Source organism: Jaculus jaculus, chromosome 17 (genome assembly GCF_020740685.1).
Source record: "Jaculus jaculus isolate mJacJac1 chromosome 17, mJacJac1.mat.Y.cur, whole genome shotgun sequence".
In the NCBI taxonomy this organism is placed as follows: domain Eukaryota; kingdom Metazoa; phylum Chordata; class Mammalia; order Rodentia; family Dipodidae; genus Jaculus; species Jaculus jaculus.
In genome coordinates, this window is record NC_059118.1 from 41,756,289 (window position 1) to 41,774,308 (window position 18,020).

General features: G+C 42.6%; 2 pseudogenes; both read left to right on the forward strand.

The window, feature by feature from the left end:
* Positions 1-6,106: 6,106 nt before the first annotated feature.
* Positions 6,107-6,369, forward strand: LOC101595165 (annotated as a pseudogene).
* An 8,987-nt stretch (positions 6,370-15,356) lies between these two features.
* LOC101595458 lies at positions 15,357-16,649 on the forward strand (annotated as a pseudogene).
* Positions 16,650-18,020: the final 1,371 nt, after the last annotated feature.

Consider the following 18,020-nt stretch of genomic DNA (forward strand, 5'->3'; position numbering starts at 1 on the left):
AAACAATCCATTGCTGTTTAATAGTAACTTGTTCACTCTCCAGGATTTGGTGTGTTTTCTGTTGCTACTGTTGTTGATTTCTAGTTTCAATGCTTTGTAGTCAGATATGATGTAGGGAATTATGTCATTTTTTTTTTTTCTGAATTTGTGGAGACATGCTTAAGTGCCATTCTCTGTTTCTTTCATTACTTTTAGCTTAAAGTTAATTTTGTCCAAATTAAGTACAGCTATTTCTGATTGTTTTATGATCCCATTTGCTTGGTAAATATTTTTCAATCTTTCAGCCTAAGGTGGTGTTTATCTAATTGTAAGATGGGTTTCTTATAGATAGCAAGTGGGTGCATCCAGTTTTCTGATCTAACCTGATAACCTGTGTCTTTTGCTTGGGGAAATGGGCCATTTAAGTTCAGAGTTATAATTGTGATGTTTAAGTTAATCCATGTCATATTGATAGTTATGTGGAGTTTTGTGTTGTCTGGATCTTTGCAAGGTTTTATAACCAACCTACTTCTGATTCTTTCTTTTTCTTACCTCTTCTCAATGTTGGTTCATCTTCTAAGTGTGGAGTATTCCATGCAGTATTCTTTGGTATTATAATATATGTTATCTATTCTAGATTGGTGTTCATGTAATCATTCAGATATTTTAAATTCTAAAAGCTTTTTAACTTCACCTCCTATTATGAGGGACAGTTTTGCTGGGTATATTATTTTGAGTTGGAAGCCACGGTCATTTAGAGTTTAAAATATTCCATTTTAAGCTCTTCTGGCTTTAAGAATTTCCATAGAAAAATATAAGATGATAATTCTGATGGGCTTACCTGTGTGTGTTATGAACTGGTTTTCTTAACAGCTTTTAGTACTCTCTCCTTGGTTTTGATGTTTACTGTTTTGATTATTATGTTCTGGGTATCTCTTCTCTGGTACTGTCTATTTGGTATTCTGTGAACCTCCTTGGTCTCTCTTTTGTAAGGTTGGGAAATTTTTCTTCAACACTTTTGTTTAAGATATTCTCTGTGCCCTTGGCTTTTATTTCTTATCTTAATGTATGCTTATGATCCATTTTTTTCTCAATTTTTATGAACATTTTCCATGACTATAAAAAATATCCCATGGCAATACCCCCCCCAACTTTCCCCTTTGAAATTTCATTCTCCATCATATACCCTCCCCATCTCAATCATTCTACTTACATACATACAATACCAACCTATTAAGTACCCTCCTCCCTTCCTTTCTCTTCCCTTTATATGTCCTTTTTAATTTACTGGCTGCAACTACTGAGTTTTTCCTTCTCACACAGAAGCCCAATCATCTGTAGCTAGGATCCATATATGAGGGAGAACATGCAGCACTTGGCATTCTGGGCCTGGGTTACCTCACTTAGTATAATTATGATCCATTTTTTAAGTTGCCCCAAAGTTCCCTCATGTTCTATTTGGATTTTTTTTTTTTTTTTTTTGAGAGCGACAGACACAGAGAAAAAGACAGAAGGAGAGAGAGAGAATGGGCACACCAGGGCTTCCAGCCTCTGCAAATGAACCCCAGATGCGTGTGCCCCCTTGTGCATCTGGCTAACATAGGACCTGGGGAACCGAGCCTCGAACCGGGGTCCTTAGGCTTCACAGGCAAGCGCTTAACCGCTAAGCCATCTCTCCAGCCCTATTTGGATATTTTTTAAGTTGACAATATTTTTGGAGGCACAGTTTCTTCTGTTTTATCCTTGAGTTCTGTAAAGTCTGTCTTCTATGTTATCTATTCTGTTGATGAGGCTTTATTGGGATCCTTCAAAGAGGGTTAGTGTATTTCTGTTTTTTGTTTTTCTTTTGCATTTCCATTTCTTTTCATTTCTTGATTTGAGCATTTTTTATTGTCTCTTGGTGTTCATTCCTGCATTTGGATATACGTCCTCATTGACGTTGTTCTCTTGGCCCATGAGCTAATTTATTTGTTCACCTCAAATTCCTTTAGCTTTCTGTTGATCTGGTTTTTTTGTTTTGTTTTTTTTTTTCTATTTCATTAAGCCATCTATGGTATATTGTTTCCTGACTCCATTTGGTTTCCTTCAGCCATTTATTCAGATGTTCTTGTTGATTATCTTCCATTTTCATGATTAATCCCTTAAGTTCTTTTTGTTACCTTTCTTCTAATTCATTTTTAATATTCATAGCATATTTTTTTAAAAAATTATGGTTTTATTAATTACTTTTGCATTCAGCAAATACAGTCAGTTTGGTACCATTATTAGGCTCATCCATTATCTAATCCCACCTCTTGGCCCCTCCTTGTTGAGGTGTATGTGGAGTTAGCCCACAGTTATGGGTAGGAGAAATGTCTCTGCATATCATGACCCAACATGTGGTTCTGACATTCTTTCTGCATCCTCTTCCATAAAATTTCCCTGAGTCATGTTGGGTTCATTTTTTGCTGCTTCAATGATAAGGTGTTAGGGGCCTCTGGGTCTCTGGCTCTCTGATTTGGTAGGAGTTGATTTTTCTTTGTGTTGATCTCATTCCCCCTTGTGCTGGTATCCAGTTCACCAGGAAAACAGCACCCTTGCTTGTTTGTCCAATTATTCTTAGTTTCAGCCAGGGCCCTTTTGAGGTATGATGGGGTGGCTCTCCCCTTAGGATCTACATCTATCTGAAAAAGAGAAACAGATTCTCCAACGAAGAGTAAGTTAGCACCAGAACAGATGAGATAACACTTACTTTTTTATAGAGAATTTAATAGGTGTAGGCCCTCTTGTAGCCCACAATTGATGGTTGCTTGATAATGGAGAGTGGGCTTATGTTTGGATATGGTTCTGACTTGTTTCCTAGCTCTGGCTATGGGTCCCATACCACTGAGGGGATCAATTAGCTGAATCAAGAGCAGTTGGTTCCCCACCATGGCTGTGAACTTACCCAATCACAGGAAAAAAAAAAAAAAGAAAGAAAGAAAGAAAAACACATAGTCTCACTCATCTACAGCACCTAACCTGAATCTACCCAAGATGTCTTACATATCCAGCCAGCATCTCATGGACTAGACAATAGGATGGGTGGGGAGGGAGGGGGGAAAACACAAATCTAGACCCAAACAGCAACGGTACCATAAAATTCTACTTCCTAAAAGGCAGACCAAATGGCTGAACTTTCACCAGGCCCTTAGAGAGAACACCTGAACCACAAGACACTGGAGAGGGAATGATGAAGACTGAACTTCTAATTCATTGATCCATCTTTGATTTGCAATTTGAATTTGTTTTACTGATTTTCTTCTGTTTCCTTAAGCCATTCTTGGAGTTCCTGTTTGATTGCTCCTTTTCCCATTTCTTCCCACTCAATAAGTCATTTGTTCATGTTAAGTTAGTTTAAAATGCATGTTGAGATTTTATTGTTGGGTTCTATGTCTTGTGTTTCCCCTAAGCTCTCATGGGAAGTTTCTGTTGTGGAAGTAATAATTGTGGTTGGGATGCCTTTGCTGGATGTTGGTTGTCATTTCCTTTGCATTTGGGTCTACTCAACGTGAGTTCAGTTGTCTCATTAAGAATGCAGCAATAGCAGCTACTTTTATAGCTTGTGTTGGGTATGCTGGTCTAAATTGATCAAGGTGGGTTTGGAGTTGAAGACTGTCTATTGGAATCAGGTGGATGCACTCGGGCCTGAACATGGTCTACTTTGAGTATGGCTCCTCTGGGAAAATCCAAGGATTCTTGGGAGACCTTGATTTTTAAAGGCCTGGGTTGGGAAATTCTCATTCAGTCTTGTTTGCTGTGTGGCCTTTTGGATTGAGATCAGCTCCAATTTTCTCCTAGAGACAAAGACTAATGCACAGTTTCCCTCAACTTAAAACCCTTTTCATGTATATATATATGCATATGCATATGCATACACACACACACACACACACACACACACACACACACACATATTTGGCAAGGGGATGGCTTGGAATGTGAATGTATGAAGTAGAATCCAAGTTGGTTGGCCTTTTCCAGCTGTTTTTTCCCTCCCTGGGTGTATAAACCTGAGCTCAGCCTTGTCTCACATTAGTATGTGACTGTTCCCAGCCTCCCTTACACTGGCCTTGCTCTCCCAGGCAGCCACACAGGGGTGTTTCTACCTTTGGAGTACAACTGGGAGCTCAGCCCCATCTCGCAATGGCTTACAATTCAGCCCTGCTACCAGCCTGTCTTATGGAGGCCTTGCCCTCCTAGTCAACTGTCTAGGGATGGCTCTACCCTTGGCATGTGAGCCCCCAAGTTCAGCCAAATGACATTTTAGGAACATCCACACCAAATTTTATCTTATAGCCACTAGGTGGAAATCTCAACTAATTTTTTTTTCAACTAATTTTTTATTAAAGTAATGAAATTAAACATAAAAGATATGTAACACATCCAATGAGTTAAGCAAAATGATAACTTCATCAAAGAGATGATTATTCTTTGTCTCTGGAAGAAAATAAAATTAATTTTGAATACATATTATTTAGTCATTTGCTACAGGATATTTTTCCCTTGAACTAATTAATGTTAGCAAATACCTTACAAAACCACAGTTTACATTTTTAAACTTTAAGAATATATATTATTAAACAAAAGAAATCATTTTATATGATGATACAATAAAAGTCCTCAACATACATACAAGGAAATTAGATACTTTATAACATTATGAATGAGATCCATATAAATGATACTAAAACTAATGTCTATAGAAGTAATATGACAGGAGCTATGATCTCCTTTGAAAAAAAATATTAAAACAATTCATAAGTAGAATCACATGCAATTATAAGGCTTCAGTACATAAGAAAATGGAGTAAAAATATCTCCAAAATGATAGAAAATGTTTGCAACTATACATCTGATAAAGGATTAGTATCTAGCATATACAAAGAGCACCAAAAACAAAAGAACACCAAATCAAATGTCTCAAATGGGCTAAAGAGCAAAGCAGAAATATTTAAAATAAATTATGCAACTAGTCAATATTTTTTAATATTTTATTTTTATTGATTTATTTATTTATTTATTTGACAGAGAAAGAGGAGGGAAGAGAGAGAGAGAGAGAGAGAGAGAGAGAGAGAGAGAGAGAGAGAGAGAGAGAATGGGTAAACCAGAGCCTCCAGCCACTGCAGACAAACTCTAGACGTGTGCGCTCCCTTAAGAATCTGGCTCATGTGGGTCCTGTGAAATCAAATCTGGATACTTTGGTTTTGCAGGCAAATGCCTTAACTGCTCAGCCACTTTCCAGCCCTTCAATAAATATGGTGTAAAGTACTGCACATTGCAGGTCATTGGGGAAATTCAAATTAAACCTACACTGGAAGATGGAGGTAAGGATATGGTGAAAAGGGTACCTTTATTAACTATTAATGAGGGTCTAAACTGGTGAAAGATCTATGGAGAGCAGTGTTAAGTTTTCTCAAAAATCTAAAAATGGAACCACCATATGACCCAGCTATACCACTCCTAGACATATTTCCAAATGATTCTGTACTCCACTACAAAAATAATTTGCTCATCAGTGTTTACTACTGAGGTCTTACCGTGGCAATGAAATGGAATTTTCCTAGACATACTTGAACTGAGGAGAATGAATAAGAAAAATGTGGTACATTTTCCGTATACATGAATTCACACAATGTAGTTCTATTCAGTCATAAAGAAATACAAAATTATGAAATTGGCTAGAAAATATATATATTAACTCAACTATCAGGTAGAGAAAGACAAATATTTCTTATTCTTTGTAGTAAGTGAATACTAGGTTAGTATCTTTATATGTGTGCATTTTGTGCAAAAGAGTGTGCCAATACCAAGGAAGTAGAAAGGAACTCATGGAATGAGAAAAAATAAGGCTTCAATGGGAAGTGATATAAATGTCTGATAAAAAATACTGAGGGGGAAGGATGGGAGCAGGATAGGGGGTCAGGGAAAGAGAGCAGAGAGGGCAATGGGAAGGTCAACCAAAGCATGGAGAACAGAAGTGGTCATAGGAATGAAACAGGAGCAGTGTGAAAAAGAAGCAAGGATGAGCCCCCGACTGATCAAAGCCACATGCTGCCACATCCCCATGTTCAGGGCCTACAACCCTCCTCCTCGCCCCTCACTGCCCATGCCCAAAAGAAAGGGTGAAGGGATGCTAAAGGAGAGAAAGCCAAGGTGAAGGACGAACCACAGAGAAGATCTTCAAGGTTAACTGCTAAACCTGCTCCTCCAAAGCCAGAGCCCATGACTATAAAGACCCCTACAAAGAAGGGAGAGAAGGTACCCAAAAGGAAAAGCTATAGCTGGCAAGGAGGGAATAACTCTGCAGAAAATGGAGATGCCCAAACAGACCAGGCACAGAAAGCTGAAGGTGTTGAAGATGCCAAATGAAGTGTGTGCATTTTTGATAACTGTGTACTTCTGGTGACTGTCCAGTTTGAAATAATATTTTTATCAAGTTTTATTAAAATGCATAATTTTGTTTTACTTTTTTTAAGCTATGTTGTTAGCACACAGAACACTTAATTGTTTTTTGGGGGGGTGGAACAAGTGTCACTAACAGAAGGTCTCCCAAGCTGGAGTGATGGGAAAACACCTTTCCCTGCTCATTTTAAAAGATTCCCCTTGGCTCTGGAGAGGAGGGATTCCCTTGTGTTCACACAGTAGCCAACCTTGGCACAAATGCCTCGTGGTATGAGAAAACTCAAAATCCATTTTTATGTTCCCCACTCCACCATCAGCATAGACTTAACTCCCTTAAGACCAGAGACCTGTTGGGACCTGACCCCTTCACACTGGTTCTGCCAGTGTGTCAGATGACCTGGACTTTGCAGTGACATCACTGAGATGATGGCGTTCCTCTCAAGAGCTTTTCTAAAAGATTATGGATTTTTCAGATTAATAATTCTTTCGTTTCATTTTCTGAAAGTCAGTGTTGGCTTGTGAAAAGTTGTTAAAAGAACATGCTCAATGTGAAATGTCAACCCTCTCTCTAAACTCCCCTGTTCCGAGAATCACATGAAAACTTCACTGGATTTTATAGTGGCTTTCTAATTTTGGTAGTCCATGCAAGAAGGGAGTTTGAAAGTTCTTATATACTATTACTGACTGTCTGCCCATGTCCTGCCTGAAATACCATGATTGTTTATGGAATTTATCTTTAATAAAGCTTGGGGAAAAAAAGGAATGAAACAAAATAGAGGAAGGACAACCTAGAAGAGAAGGATCTTCAATGTAATGGGGATTCAGGAGAGGGATAAAAGAGGATAATAGGTGGGAAGATGATCAAGTTACAGTATGTTCCAACAATAAAGTTCTTGGTTAAAAAAAAATTAAATCCCTAAAGGAATAGCAAATTTACCTTAACTACACTCTGGCAAGGGCCCTGGCTCTTATACTATTTCCTGATTACACCACTTTTTGTAAATAAATATTTTTATAAATTTATTGCAAGGACAGAGAGAGAGGATATGGACATAACAGGAACTCTTGACTGCAAACGAACTCCAGAACTCCAAATGCATGTGCATTCTTGTGCATCTGGCTTTACATGGATATTGGGGAATCAAACGACAGCAGTCCCATCATGCTTTTCAAGCAAGCTGCTTTAATAATTGAGCAATCTTTCCAGTTCATGGTTATACTTCAACTGACAGAAATGTCTTACCCCCATCATTTTGGGGTTTTCATTGTTTGTGCCAAATTTGCTGGGAGGGCAGGGCTATGTGAGACATTTGACAGCAGTGTTGGGTTCTGCTCCCGAAATATCAGTAGTAGCTTTCCAATGTGATAATGAAAAATGAGTTGAAATGTCTAATATAACTTGTGGGACAACTATCACAATCCATGCTAGCTTCATAATGTTCATAATATGATAAAACATAGAGTGAAATAAAAACAACAGCAGCAATATTAGGAAATATAACTACTATATTAAGATAATAACAGACTCTAGTCCAGAACATACTGTTAACTCCCAATTTGTAATTACTATTCTCAAGATTCTTGGTTTTACCACATCCCAGAAGGCCAAGAAAATGGACTGCTATTTGTCTCTATTCAAATGCTGAATGGTTTAATGTTATAATAAAATAGACAGTAGCAAAATGAATAACTATCAGGTGCATTATATTATTTTGGTAATTTATAATGATAATACAACTCTTCTACTGTGATGAATAAATATTCTTCCTAATGATAGTTCTGCTATCATAGATCAACTAATAGATACATGACAGAAGAATGTCATTCAGAGCTACTTGATTTATTACAGTGTTCTACACAAGATTTTTCTATTTTTTTCACATTCTATTGTCACTTCTTTTATATGTGTGTGTGTGTATATATACATATACATATATATATATATATATATATATATATATATATATATATATATATATATATATATATGCATATGTGTGTGTGTGTGTGTGTGTGTGTGTGTGTGTGTGTGTGGCACTCTGATTTGGTAGGAGTTGATTTTTCTCTGCATTGATCTCCTTCCCCTTTGTGCTGGTATCCAGTTCACAGGAAAACATCACCCTTGCTTATTTTGCCACTTGTCCTTAGTTTCAGTTGGGCCCCTTTGGAGGTATGTTGGGGCAGCTCTCTTCTTAGGAACTGCATCTATCTGGAAAAGAGAAGCAGATTCTCCCACGGAGAGTAAGTTAGCACCCGGAAAACTGAGGTAACACTTACTTTTTTGATAGACAGTATGGTAGGTTTAGACCCTCTTATACCCAGTGATTGATGGTAGCTTGATATTGTAGAGTGGGCTTGTGTTTGGGTATGGTTCTGACTTGTTTCCCAGCTCCAGCTATGGGTCTAGTACCACTGAGTGGATCAGTTAGCCAAATCAAAATCAATTGATTCCTCACCATGGCTGTGTACCACCATTGCACTTGTGTGGGCATCACATCTGGTTATTTGTTGCTAATTAGGTTAAACAATGTGTTGCTTGGACAGATCTTGGTCATTTCCCCCAGTCGCCTATGTAGCGCCTTCTGGCACTAGACACGCTGACTGTCTGGGGACTGACTCTCTCCTGGCTTCCAGCCATGTCATTCCATATTACACGTCAGCTGCCTATGGAGTCTTCAGCAATAGGGTCTTACCACTGGCCTTTGGTGGGTCATCAAGTACTCTGACAGAAGTCTGTCATTGTTTTGGGAAACCTTGTAGGTTTCTCTGGTCAAAAGCTCATTGTGGATGGTAGGCCCAAGCTGGAAGTGGGGGTTACAGGTCAGTGTCCACTAAGAAATTGAGGAAAAAGATAACTAATATACAAGAGTTAGAGAGGAGAGAGATAGAGGGGAGAGGGGGAGAGGGAGGGAGGGAAGATGTAGGAGATTTAGGGCAGTTTTGATCCTACCCTCTCCAGTGTTTTGAGGTTCAGGTGTTTCCTGTAAGGGTCTAGTGAAGGTTCAGCCATTTGGTCTGTCTTTTAGGAAGTAGAACTTTATGGTACCATTGCTGTTTGGGTACGGATTACTGTTTTCCACCCTTTGATTCCCTCCCCGCCCTCCCATCCATCTTATTGTCTAGTCCATGAGGTACTTGCTGGGTATGTAAGGCATCTTGGGCCGATTCAGGTTAGGTGTTGCAGATGAGTGAGACTATGTGTCGATTTTTTTTCTGTGATTGGGTAAGTTCGCTGAGAATGATCTGTTCCAGATTCAACCATTTTTCCTCAAATTTCTTTATGTCGTTTTTTCTTACTGCTGTATAGAATTCCATTGTGTAGATATACCACATCTTTGTTGTCCATTCTTCTAATAATGGACATCTGGGTTGATTCCAGCTTTTAGCTATTACGAATTGAGCTGCTACAAACATGGTTGAGCAAATCTCTCTGGCTTTTGGTTTGAAGGTTTTAGGGTATATGCCCAGTAATCGTATAACTGGGTCTGTTGGTATTTCTATAGTCAGCTTTTTCAGGAGTCTCCATATTGCTTTCCAAAGTGGTTGTACCATCCTGCATTCCCATCAACAGTGAATGAGTATCCCTGCTTCTCCACATCCTCGAGAGCATTTATTTTCATTTCACCTTTTGATGTTGGCTATCCTTATTGGGGTAAGGTGGAATCTCATAGTTGTTTTAATTTGCATTTCTCTGATGATTAGGGATGATGAACATTTTCTTAGGTGTGTGTTTGCTATTTGTATCTCTTCCTCTGTGAATTGCCTGTTTAACTCTGTGCCCCATTTAGTGAGTGGGGTATTTGTCTTCTTATTGTTTAGACTTTTGAGTTCTTTGTAAATTCTAGAGATAAGGCCTCTATCAGTTGGATAACCTGCAAATATTTTCTCCCATTCTGTGGGTATTCTATTGGCTTTGCTTATTATATGCTTGTCTGTAAAGAAACTCTTCAGCTTCATATGATCCCATTGGTTGAGTGACTGTTTAAGAACTTGAGCCACTGGGGTTTTATTCAGGAAGTCTTTTTCCATTCCTATATAATGGAAAGTACTTCCTAAATTTTCTTCCAGTAGTTTTCGAGTTTCTGGACTTATGTTGAGGTCTTTGATCCATTTGGATATGAGTGTTGTGCATGGTGAAATGTGTGGATCAAGTTTTAGTTTCCTGCATGTGGTAATCCAGTTTGTCCAGCACCATTTGTTGAAGATGCTACCTTTTTTCCAGTCTATATTGTTTGTGCCTTTGTTGAATATCAAGTAGCTATAGATGCTTGGCCCAAAATACGGGTCCTCAAGTCTATTCCATTGGTCTATACTCCTGTTTTTATGCCAGTACCATGCTGTTTTTATTATTATGGCTTTGTAATATAGCTTTATATTGGGTATGGTGATGCCACCGGAGGTATTTCTTTTGCTAAGGATATGTTTGGATATGCGAGGCCTTCTGCCTTTCCAGATGAAATTTGAGATCATTTTTTCTATCTCTGTGAAGAACACTGTAGGGATTTTAATTGGAATTGCGTTAAATCTATATATTGCCTTTGGTAGGATTGTCATCTTCACAATGTTAATTCTGCCTATCCAGGAGCATGGGATGTCTTTCCATCTTTTCAAGTCCTCCTCAATTTCTTTTTTGAGGGTTTTTATATTTTCATTGTATAGATCATCTACTTCCTTGGTTAACATTATTTCAAGGTATTTTATTTTTTTTGTTGCTATTGAAAATGGGACTATGTCCTTTATTTCTTTTTCTGTGTCTTTGTCATTTGCATACAGAAATGCTACTGATTTTTGTGCATTGATTTTGTATCCTGCTACTTTCCTATAGGAGTTAATCACCTTCAGGAGTTTTGGGATGGAGTCTCTCGGGTCTCTTACATATACAATCATGTCATCAGCAAATAGAGCTAACTTAACTTCTTCCTTTCCAAATTGTATCCCTTTTATTTCCTTCTCCTGCCTTATTGCTTGGGCTAGGACTTCCAGAACTATATTGAAAAGCAGAAGTGAGAGAGGACATCCCTGTCTTGTTCCTGATCTCAATGGGAATTCCTCCAGTCTCTCTCCATTAAGTATTATTTGGGCCTTTGGAGCTTTGTATATTGCCTTTATTCTGGTAAGATGTGAACTGGCCATGCCAATTCTCTCCAATGTTTTGATCATGAAGTGATGTTGTATCTTGTCAAAGGCCTTTTCTGCATCTATCGAAATGATCATGTGATTTTTATGTTTAAGCTTATTTATGTGGTGTATTACATTGACAGATTTTCGTATGTTGAACCACCCTTGTGTTCCTGGGATGAATCCCACTTGGTCAAGGTGGATAATGCTTTTGATGTGTTGTTGGATTCGGTTTGCGAGTATTTTGTTGAGGATCTTTGCGTCTATGTTCATTAGGGAAATAGGCCGATAGTTTTCTTTTCTTGTGGCATCTCTGCCTGGTTTTGGGATTAGGGTGATACTAGCTTCATAGAAGGAGTTGGGTAGCTTTCCCTGTTCTTCAATTGTGTGGCACAGTTTAAAGAAGATTGGTTTGAGTTCTTCCATGAAGGTTTGATAAAATTTGGCTGGGAATCCCTCTGGTCCTGGACTCTTTTTTTTTGAGAGGTTTTTTATTACTTTTTCAATCTCCATGAATGTGATGGGTTCATTGAGGTGGTTGATCTGCTCTGAGTTTAGCTTAGGTAGATGATATGCATCCAGGAATTTATCCATCTCCTCCACATTTTCCAGTTTTGTGGAGTAGAGGTTTTTGAAATAAGTCCTGATGATTCTGCCAATTTCACTGATGTCTGTTGTGATCTCTCCTTTTTCATTTTGAATTTTGTTAATTTGGAGTCTGTCCTTTTTTTGCTTGATCTAATTAGCCAGCGGTTTGTCAATCTTGTTTATTTTTTCAAAGAAACAGCTCTTTGTTTTGTCAATTGCCTTGTTTCCTTGGTTTCCAATTCATTAATTTCTCCTTTGGTCTAGTCGGTTAGGAGTTCTGTTTGCTTCTTGAATCTTGATGGGCCTTTCTTTTAAGAGACGGGGGAAGTTTTCTTCAATTATTTTGTTAAATAAGTTCTCCATGCCTTTGGTCTGAAATTCTTCTCCTTCTGGTATTCCAATGATTCTGATATTAGGACTTTTAAGTGTATCCCACAATTCTCTCATGTTCTGTTCACAGAAACTTTTGAACTTACTGAAATTTTTGGACTCTCAAACTGTTTCTTCCATCCTTTCTTCCAGATCAGAGTTTCTATCTTCCACTTTGCTGACTCTATTCTTGAGGACCTCTAGCAAGTTTTGGACTTGTTCAATTAAGTTTGCATTTTCTACTACTTTCCTATGTATCACTTCCATCGCTTTGTCCAGCTCCCTTTTTGTCACATTTTCTGATTTTCTTGATGATTCTTGGAAATCATCCTTGCATTTCTTTATGTTTTCATTTAGTGTGGCCAGCTGATTTTTTAAGGTCCTCTTTTTTTTTTCACTCTCCCTCAACTCTCTTAGCTCTCTTTGAATTTATTCCAGTGTCTTATCATATTGCTCTAGCTTAGTGATGGTAGCATTCATACGATTATCTATCCTTTGTAGCTTTCCTGTCAGTTCTAGCAGTAGTTTGGTCAGGGTTGCATTGTTCATTGCTTCCACTTGATGTTCTGATCCTAAACACTCTTCTATGTTTTGGTTAGTTGTGATCCTTGTTGGACTGGGTGATCTGCCTGGATTTTCTTCCATTTTATTTTTTGTGTTATTTCTGTTGCACTGTGGTCTACCCATGTCAGTGTATGGGCAGATAGGTGGGTGAAGCAGCCTGGGATCTAGCTTAATGCAAATCCTGGGGCAGTTGCAAGCAGCCTCGGTTTTGCTCACTCTTGCCAAAGCCGCCTATCTATAGCCTGACAGGGGCACCAAAGTTGCCTGAATTCTCACCCAGTAATGCACCTAAGCTGCCTGCCTTTGAGCTTGAAAGGGGACTAAGGTAGCAAGCCCTGAAGGTGCCCAGACTCTGGCTGGGTACACTGGGGTCTGTAATCAGTCTGTGCTCTCCCGCCTCAGGGGAGTGGGGGATGGGTGGTGATGTACATGTAGGGGATGGCACCTGCGCAGGCACTAGTGACTCAGTGTGGACTTGCTCTTGCTGTGGGAGTGGGCCTGCTGCATGTGCAATTGTAGTGCAGAGGCAGATAATGTGGGTATGGAATCAGGACACAGCTGTGGCTGACCGGCAGCAAGTGATGTGAGCACAGCAGCAGGGGATCTGGCAGCCACCTATTCACGGCACGGGTGGCCCCCACAGGCCTGCGAACTGAGCACCATGTGGCTGGTCTACTTGCAGGATCAGAGAAGGGCAAGGTAGGGGGTCCCAGCTCCAGTGCAACAGGCTGGCAGACGTGACTGGTGGGTGCCCAATCAGAGCACAGCCATGCGGTACGTGTGCGCCAGGGCACCGGGCAATCAGGGTGGGGCGTGCGGGAGGCGGCAGGGCTCATGTGGTGCGGGATGGGGTGCCCTGGAGGGGCGGGGGGCATGTGGCTCTCTGGTTGGTCGGGTGGGGCGAGGGTCGCGTCGTGGGCGCGGTGGGGGCGCGCACGTAAAGAGGTGTGCAGGGCGCAGGGGGTGCGGAGGGGTCGTGGGGCGTGCTGGGAGTGTGGGGAGTGCAGGGGGGTGCGGGGGAGCGTGCAGGAGGCGCAGGATGCATGGGACGCCGCGGTGCACAGGGTGCTAGGGATGCGGGGCTCATGGGGGGTGCACGGGGTGCGCGGGGGGTGCAGCGTGTGTGGGGGTGAGAAGGCGCGTGGTACACCGGGGTGCGGGATGCCACGGGAAGCCATGGGGTGTTCTGGACGCGCGGGGGGGTCGGGGCACGCAGGGGTTGGGGTGCGCGGGGAGGTCATGGGGATCGTGCGGGGGGCATGGGGCATGAAGGGGGGTGGGGCACGCTGAGGCACGCTGGGGCACCGGATGCACGGGGGTCGGGGCGCTGGGGGGGGGCACGAGGCACGCGGGGGTGGGGCACGGGTGTCTTGGGGCACTTGGGGGACGCGGGGCACGACTGGGCACGCAGGGGCATGCTTGGGACACACAGGGGCGCACGGGCCATGTGCAGCGGGGTGACGAGGGGTGCGCAGGGTGGGGGGGCGGGAGGCGCCGGGGTGGGGCGCCAGGGGGGGCAGGGGATGCCACGGTGCACACGGGGTTCGGGGCGCGCTGGATGCCTCGGGGCGTGTGGTGGTGGGGGCGCGCGGGGGGCGGCGTGCGGGGGGGCGGCTAGGAGCGCGGGCGCGCAAGGGGGGCGGGGTGCTCGGGTGGGTTCGGGGGGGCACGAGACGCTGCGGTACACCACGGGGTGCTCTGGACTTGCGGGGGTGGGGGCGGGGACGGGTCCCGCGGGGCGCATTGAGCACGCGGAGGTAAGATGGGGCGCGGGAGGCTGAGGGACGCTCTGGATGAGCAGGGGGGTAAGGGGGGTGGGGCGGGCAGTGAGTCGCCGGACGCGTGGGATGCCGCGGTGTGCAGGGGTGTGGCGCGGGGTCTCGGGGTGCGTGGGGGGGCGCTCGGGGCGCACCTGCTGCGTGTGGATAAGGAGTTTGGGGTGCGCGGGGGGGCGGGGCACAGGGAGGGGGCTCAAGGTGCACGGGGTTGGGGCACGGGGTCTGGGGGTGGGGGCGCGCGGGGCCGCCGGTGCACATGGGGTTTGGTGTGCGCGGGGCTGCCGGGGCACTGGGCCGTGCCCGATGTGGTGGGTCTCGGCGGGCGGGGTGGCGATGCGTGGGTCGCGGGGGTGTGTGCTTCCCTCTTTTACCCCAATCTGTGCCCTCCCTCTTGCAAAAAGTTCCTAATTTCCCTTGAATACTTGCCTTTTTTTTCCTTGTTGTCTGTAGTGCAGCTAGGCGGTCGCCATCTTGACCAGAAGTCCAGGTTTTATACATTTTTAAATAGACTTCTTAGAAGCTCGGCCAACCAATTCAATGATGTCTTCTACTATTGTGCCTTTAGGATTTCACTATGAAACAAAATAATTTGTTCTCAGCTACTTGGCACTCCTCTCTCAGGAGAACCTGCAAGAGTATCATGGTCCCTCACCCCAAATTGTTCAACTAGATGTAGCTTCACAGTCACTGGTCCAAGAAATTAATAAGTTAAATCTGAAATTGAAAAACTAAAACTCTTGGACAAAGAAATCTTTGAAGCCTTTATGAGCACAGGGTCAGATGTTATACCTCTCCCGTGTTCAGTCCTCCTAAGCCTGAAAGCTCAATAGAAGACTTCCTGGCCCATCTGGGAGAAAAATGTGTTGCAGTAACTGAAAGAGTCTTTGCACAAAGAATTGCAAATGCTCCTCCACCAGCCAGTAGATAATGCACAGCAGAGACAGCAGCTCATGTCATATCAGTGGATGGAACAAGATTTTGGAGCCTCTAATTTTACTGCAACAAATGTGTCTGGAGTTGACAATACATGGGCAAAAGCCTTTGAATGCACTGCTACACTTTGGTATGAGGTATCTGGAGGACAAGGCAACAGAGTATATCTTTCAGCAAGGTGACTGGGGTACTGTCTTTAATCTTGAGTCTGAGGAAAAAGGATATCCTGGAATCACTGTAGAAGATAGCAATGACGTTTATATATCCTGCCTAATGACAACTCTGGACAAGTCAGTTCTCCATAGTCTCCAACTGTGACAACTTATTCACAATCCAAAAGTCTGCCTGTCTCATTGTCTGCTAGCCAGAGGTGGCACACAGAAAGCCTTCCAGTGTTCCTGGGTCCTGAGTCCTGACAGCAGATTGCAGTGGATCCAGAATAAGTCAAAAGTTTAGACAGTACTGGAGCCAGAGAGAAGAGTGAGAACAACTATTCGAACTCTGACATTGTACACACTGGGAAGGAAGAGATACAAGAGGGTGTGGAGGAGGTCTTGCAGTCCAGGGAGCCACAGGAGGTGCTCCCTGGAGCACCTGCTCCCTTGCTTGCATAAATCACTGCCACACCTTTGATGGAGCTAGGGAACCTGATGCAGGGATTATTTCTCTTGAGGAAGCCAGTTTCACTCCCTCTGTGCTTGTGGAGCTTGGTGTGGAAGAGTTGCAAGCAGCAGCAATGAGGCCTGCTGCCATGGAGGGAGTGGGCCACACTGCCCTGCAGAGTGAGAAGGAGGCCCTGAGCAGGAAGTCAAGGCAGTACTGCTGTTTGTAGGAGCTGCTGCTGTGGCCATCCTGTCAGTGGCAGTTGGGGTGGCTTTTGCACTAAGAAAGAAGTAGAAAGTTTTAGAAGAAAAAAGAAGACAAATGGATCTAAGGGTTTCATTGTTGTATTATCTGGAATTTGAACTGCCATCAGGTAACTGGAAGTTGTGGGACACTGGGAAACTTCCTGGTCACCATGGCAATGGCATTACCCACAAATAGGGCTTGAAATAGAGGGTCTGACTCATTATGCATTCCAAGGATCTTGGCTCATACCAGATTCAGAATAGTAAGAGAAAAGTTTCCCCATCTAGAATAAGAATGATCAACTCAGCACTATGGACATTTCAGTAATTCTTTGCAGGAGACATTTCTGTGAATGTGCAATGGTTAGAAACATCCTTTGATCTGCTCCCACTAGATTCCAGTAGCACCCTACTCCCAGTGAGGATAGCTAAAAATGTCTCCAACATTGCCAAATGTCCCTGTGGGCAAAACTGTCCCCTGTTGAGGCCATTGCTTTAAGAGTTAAAGTCTGGATCTTAGGGAGGAGTCCACAGTGCAGTATGCCAGTCATCTCCTGGCTCCCCACCCCGTGGTGTGATGCTGTCTTACACTTCACCACCTCAGGTACTAGCCACACTTCAGCAGCTCTCCCTAGTGTCTTGCTTATACCTGTACCACACCCAACAAGCCCCTGGAACTTCTTCAGCTCCACCTTGCAAATATGCTGCCTTTAGGAACTTTGAAAAGAAAAACGCAGGTGGAGCACAGTGTGCCCATCTATAATCCTTGTACTCTGGAAGTGGAGGCAGGAAGATTGCCACACATCTGAGGTAATCCTGGTCTCCATAGAGAGTTTCAGTCAGCCAAAGTTAGGTATTGAGACCATGTTCCTTCCCTCGTCCTCAAAATGATGACTGCAAGAGACTTGGAATTTCCTAAGCAGAATACTACTGAAGTTATTTATCTTATTTAGAAGCAAGAGGATGGCCTATGTGACCCATCCAAACCTCTTCAAGCTCTTACTGTATCTATTTGCTTAATATGACTTGCCATTGGCACCTCTGTGGTCACATGATCTCACTTTCTATATATAAGCTGGGTTAGTGTATTTTTCTAATATCTGACCTCAGTTTTTGGAGTGGTCAGTAACTTCTCTTGGGTCTATAGTCATGGGTTTATGGAAACTGTTGGATCATCATCCTTACTAAATGCATACTATTGAATATTTTCATTGAATCCTAAATATCATTGATATAAAAAGTAAAAAAAAAAAAAGAAGCTTGAATTTCAAGACTGAAGGTACTGATGAGGTTTTTTGATTTGACCTTCAGAGTTCAAGAGCAGAGAACTCTTGGCCTGAACACTTCTAAGACCAAATGCCAGGGTGACAAACCAGGATGACTGGATCCAGTTTTTAGTTAGTGGAGACTCAGCAGAATC